This window comes from Ursus maritimus, unplaced genomic scaffold (genome assembly GCF_017311325.1).
Source record: "Ursus maritimus isolate PB19 unplaced genomic scaffold, ASM1731132v1 scaffold_4, whole genome shotgun sequence".
In the NCBI taxonomy this organism is placed as follows: Eukaryota; Metazoa; Chordata; class Mammalia; order Carnivora; family Ursidae; genus Ursus; species Ursus maritimus.
This window is the reverse complement of record NW_024426552.1, coordinates 18460689-18466688: the sequence shown is the minus strand read 5'-3', so window position 1 is coordinate 18466688 and position 6000 is coordinate 18460689. Positions and strand designations below refer to the sequence as shown.

The following is a 6000-nucleotide window of genomic DNA, read 5'->3' as shown; positions in this document are numbered from 1 at the left end:
ACCAAGACACTACTCATACCAAAAAAAAAAAAGAGTAGAACCCAAAGTTTAACTCCCAGATTCCTTATAAAAGAGTCAGAATTCAGATTCAGTTTTAACTGCAAAGATCGTGGTTAGTACATTTCCACCAAAGCTCAGAATTGAAAATGGTAACAGATGTAAAGTTGCCTGTCCATTCATCATAGGTGTGTCTAGAGCCAACCCTCACCACTTTGATTCTACAGGGCATGCTTCCTTTACCCTGTTGTTCCCATTAGGAACAATGTAAAGTCCAAGCAAACAACTTTACAACAGTAACAGAGAGAATTGTGAAGGCCTTTTCCGACTGCCAATGCTCCCCTGATGGTTAGTTGAGTTGGCAGCAAAAATACTTTCTGAGCTAGAAAATCAGTGATAGTGCAGACTTCCGAAAGGTTTCACTTAACCTCAGCTATGCCATTGCTCACGCTAAATATTGACCTACTCATGTACATGAGGCAGAAAAGAAATGTTTTGTTGTTTGCATTTTTTTAAATACTCATCTTAAATGAGTTCTTAAATCTCATAGAATAAACGATGTTTTCCCTTGCCAAAATAATGGAAATAGTTTTATGATTCAGTGTTTAGCAAATGCAAATTACCTCCTCCAGACTCACCCCAAATGTTTCAGAGAGGAATCCAAACAATTTTTATTCAGGAATATGCAACCAGAATATAAAATTAAGGAACTTACAATAAAGCGGCCTTCGGTGCAGTCATTTATTTCAGCAGTAGATAGATTCTGTTAGCAGAGTCATTTTGGCACTTGCTTCCAGGTAGAGCATGATTAATCATGAATCCTGCACGATGCTAATTTATAATTAGCGGAGTAAATAAACATTTTTACATCTTTAATTTCAATACCTATATCAACCAGATAAAAATTATTTTATTTACTTGGTGGTGAGAGATTTCTTCTTCTGTAGAGCTAAACGCCTATGTTGACCAGTAAAGAATCCAGATATCACATCAGGATCATAAAACAGGACACTGAAGGCAGGAAGGGAAGACCACAGCCCGGACTGAGGTTGTGATAGGAAATGTGCCAGAGTTCCTAGTGTCCATGGAGGCTAACTCGGAACTTGGCGTCAGACTTGGGTGGACTAGGAGTCATCCTGGAGTATGGGCTTTGATGTGACGCAATTTCATGTGATGTGGTGTAGTGGAAGGGCCTGGCTCAATGGGGGGCCCGGAAGGGATGGCCTGGAAGTTACAAGCGGAATCAGATTCTGATGGGGTCAGCAGTTTTGCCACCATCCACTATGATTGGGCTCCGGATAGAGGATCATCTCGGACAGTGGTCCTCAAACTCGAGCATGTGTCAGAATGAACCAGTGTGCTCGTTAAATATGCAGCGTCCCTGGCCCAATCCCAGAAATTCTGATTCAATAATGCAGGGATGGGACATACAAATCTGCATTTGTAAAGCTTTCCAGGTGATTCCAACGTAGGTTTCTGATGAGAAACCATGGCCGCGGCAACTGTGAAATAAACAAGATAAAGAAGTTATCTTCTACCGGGCAGAATGAACCCTGATATAAGAATGCAGTAAAATAGAGCTCAATGGCGCAAACTGGAAGACAGAATTTTATCACCCTCTTCCACTCCAGCTGCACTCTAAGTAAGGGTAATGCACAATTATGTTGCCTCCAATTTTCAGAGGCCGTTAAGAACACTTCACATTTTTTAAATTCAAGAACCTTCAACTCACTTTAACATACCAATTGAGTGCATAACTGGTATTATAGTAAAAGAAGGGGTATTGGATACTAAAGGGAAAGAACTGGATTAGAATCTCAGTTCCAGGGGCGCCTGGGTAGCGCAGTCGTTAAAGCGTCTGCCTTCGGCTCAGGGCGTGATCCCGGCGTTCTGGGATCGAGCCCCACATCGGGCTCCTCCGCTATGAGCCTGCTTCTCCCTCTCCCACTCCCCCTGCTGTGTTCCCTCTCTCGCTGGCTGTCTCTCTGTCACATAAATAAATAAAGTCTTTAAAAAAAAAAAAAAAGAATCTCAGTTCCATTTCTGGCTAAATTGATCACATCGACATGTTACTAAAAGCTCAGCAACTCAATTTCCTTAACTGAAAACTTGGAATAATAATAATGCCTGTTGAGAATGGTTGTTTTGGGAATTAAATGAGGAGCATATTTAAGCTCTGAGTCCGGTATCTGGTACATAGAAGACACTGTAATTTTTTTTTTTTTTTAGATGAATGGGTGAATGAACAAACAAACATTCGGGTAGACGAGAAGCTCTTCTGAAATTATATAAACGCTGAAAATGTTGACAGACATGATGTGTTTGCTTTCAAGTTATTGACAAACATAAGGGATTCTTTATTTTTAATTACCAGTTCATTTCTTTTTTCCAGTGTGTTTTTACCCACCAAGAACACAAGTGTAATCATCCTTTATTTTTATCCTGCTTTGCTTTGATTTCCTACATAGCCTTGGTGTAAATCATTCAAAATACCACTTAAGCCATAGACCAGCAGAGCCTGGCAGTCTTTGGATTCAGTGCTGCTGAACCAGACGGGAAATCTAATTCATTCGTTTGGCTCTCATTTGGTATACCCTTCCCATCTTCTTCAGTCTTGTATTAATTTCTAGAGCATGGTCTGCGAGTAGTTCCACAGAAGTTCACAATTACGCGGCGCTGTCTTCCATGTTAACTCTTCAAATGGCTTCATTTATGGGCACAGCTGTCTCCTCTTGATTTCACCGGGAGTGAGGCAGAACTGGCATTTCCCTTCTCGCGGCTCATTTATTTTCAGACACGTATTGCGGCATACATTAAGTTCAATTTCTGCGGAGCTGTTATTGAGGTGTAGAACCACGCACAGTTGGATGGCATCATGCCCTCCAAAGGGGACAAAAAATAAGGCAGACAAAAGGACAGGCACAAGAAGAGGTAAATTTTCCAATCTGTGATGTCCATTTCATGCTGTGGACATCCCCAAGCTTTTCCCAGGAAGAGAAGAAATTCTGGGACTTGGAGGTAGATAGCACTTTTCTCTTTATAAATATCTTCATACACATCACTTGATATCTTATACTAGAACATAGGTATTGTTAGAATCCTTATTTTAAAGATAAGGAAGTAGAAGCCCAATAGGGTTATATCAGTTACCCAACGCCACGGAGTTGGCCAACTCAAAGCAGGGACTGGGTGTCACTTTTTTGTCTTAGTCTGTCCGAGCAGCTGTAACACAATACCGCAGCCTGGGTGGCTTATTCACAACAGAAATTTGTTTCTCTCATTTCTGAAAGCTGGGCACCATGATCAAGGCACCAACATGCTTGGTTTCTGGTGAGGGTTCTCTTGCTGATTATGAAGGTTGGTGCCTTCTCACTGCGTCCTCACATGGAGAAAGAGACACGCTCTTCAAGACTTTTTCACAAGAGCATTAAGCTCATCCCTGAGGACTCCATTCTCATGACCTAAGCACCTCCCAGAGGCCCACCTCCTAATTCCATATATTGGGCATTAGGATTTCAACATAAGAATTTTGGAGGTGATAGAAACATTTAGACCTTAGCCTTTTTCTAATTCCAAATCCCAGATTCCTTCCAAAATGGCAATATTTCTCCACATTCAGATGTGACACTAGGGTTAGCAAAGTCCTTAAAAGAAGAGAAAGAGAGACACATCCAAGGCAAATTCAGTTTTCCAGAGTCAGCCTGCATAATCTGATTCAAATAAACTTCCCTCATCATATTCAGCTCAAAGGCATTCTGTGGGTGTGAACTTATTAATTTATTGCCAGTCACTAACCACAGGAGATTCCCTTTTTCAGATGGTCACCATTGCCTCCCAGCTTTAGTTTAGCACAGACATCGGACAGCTGCCAAGACAAACAGTGTTGTAGGGTCGTGGGCTGATCTGGACAGGCTTTTGTCCTGTTTGGTTGAGTTGCCTTGGACCTATGTTCTGAACTTGATTGGGCTGAACAGTCATTTTCACAGAGGAGTTGTTGCACACAGTTGATAAGCTACTTAGCATTTGTTCTAAGTAATTTTAAATAACCTCTAGTTCAAAGGATTCTCCAGCTAGAACTCTCCTTCCTAAAAAAAAAAAAACAAAAAAACAAAAAACCACAGATTCATTTTTCTCTTATACTTCATGTAAACTTAGTCACTTGTTTGACTAATGTAGGAACAGGTTCAGGTGAAGAATTATGTGCTCTGCGTTCTCAGGTAAATCTCAGAGGATCTTGTTTACCTTGTTTTATTATGGTCTAGCAAAGTCCTCCTTATATAAATGAACTATAGACTTCTCTGCCCTCTGCTGAGAATCCCTTATCAAACATTTGATTAATTGCCTTACATACATCTTCCAGGCTCAGGAAGTTGCTTAACCCACCACGTACTAAGAGCTTGAGCAGGAGACCAAGCACCGGGGGATTGAGGTGAAATCCCCCAAACGAAGGGGAACACAGCTAATGCTAACATTTGGAGCAAAGGAAACACCTCCTCCTCCTCTCCTAACACCACCACCTGTGCCCTGGGGTGGAGGGTGTGAGTCTAGTCCTCTCATTTCCGGTCTCCCTCCCCACCCACTTCTGCTCCTCCACCCACACCTAGTAATTCTTCACAAGAGAGGAATACCTAATCATTAGAAATGGAGATGCTCATGGGCACATTGCACTAGGTACCTTAAATATTAAACTATCCTTAAAGAGTATTGGTGAAAGCTCTCTGCTTTTTTCTCCCACTTCCCAGATTTGCATAGTAAGCAGACCCAGGCATGGCCTGACTCTCCAGAATCTTTCATCTTTCTCTCTCTCTCTCTTCCTCTTCATCTCCTTTCTCTCTCTCTCTCTCTCTGAGCATTTAATTGAACAGTATTAGATTTAGGGGAGAAGAAGGAATCTTGCTTTGGTTTAACTGATGAACATGTATTCAGAGAGATTTAATAAATCAACATTTCACTCTTGATGAAATGGTACTCTACTTCTCCTTTGGCTATTAATCCTTGAGTTTGTCATTCTCCTTATCAGGCACCCAGCAAGGAGAAGTTCTAGAAGGCAGAACTGTACCCTGTCATTCTTGGGATGCCAATTAATACCTTCAAAATACACACCATACTTCTTCAGCATAATTATTGTACTTAATTCTACTCAATCAATCACTGGGCTAATGATGAAATTCCCAAATGAAGGAAACTGTGTTGGGAGTTTGTTGGGGAATTCTGAAAGTTAATTCACCTATGTCCTGAGAAGAGCCTCTTAACTTTCATATTTCACTTAATTGATTAAGCCCACCATGATGGGTATTATCTCTGCCATCCTGTCCCCAGTGGGGTTTTCCCCCATTTATTAGTTCATGGATGTTTCAACTATGTCTTAGCCTTAGTTCTTCTGGAAGGAGATCCGAGACAAAGTCTTGGGTGTACTAATTTGTTTGGAAAGTGATTTTCCTAGGAGACAGGGATGAAAGATGAAGGAAATAAAACAAGAAATGAGGGAAATTCAATAAAAGAATGCTTTATCAAGTTGGTGTGTGGTGCTCAATCTCCCAGGACCGTCTAAGGACTCTAAGCAGGTTCCCTAAAAAGTCCAATATCAAGGCACCAGAGAATCCCTTAGCAAGAAGTTAGAGGAGCACAGTGAAGGCACAAGGGGAAGATTCTGTCAGTGGCACCTATGCAGGTCTAGTCAAGTCCTGCACAGAACTGGAGGTCACAGAAGTATGTGGATTAAAAGATGGTATTATGTCCAGTGCAGTCCTCCTCCAGCATTACACAGTTCCTGGCATGCCTTCTTTCAAGTCTAAAATGTTACAGAGTCCCCTTTAAGCTAAGACCAGCCATAGTGTCTGCGAAGACCTAATACAATGGATTGATGTAACAGTCCTGGCTGCTGCAGTTGGCCTGAGGCTAGAACTGATATCCACAATCCATTCACATCATCAGTTTTCAAGTTCCTTCCTTAGACAGCATATTGGCAGTTCTTGTTTGCTTTTCTGGTTGGATAATCTAGAC

General features: G+C 41.5%; 1 long non-coding RNA gene across 1 annotated transcript in view; it reads right to left on the bottom strand.

Moving 5' to 3' along the window:
* Nucleotides 1-724: 724 nt before the first annotated feature.
* LOC103673066 overlaps nt 725-6000 on the bottom strand; it is a 53981-nt gene continuing 48705 nt past the window's right edge. The window contains exon 4 of the long non-coding RNA XR_571304.2: nt 725-1499. This is a non-coding gene — a long non-coding RNA (uncharacterized LOC103673066). The remainder of the gene's footprint in view (nt 1500-6000) is intronic.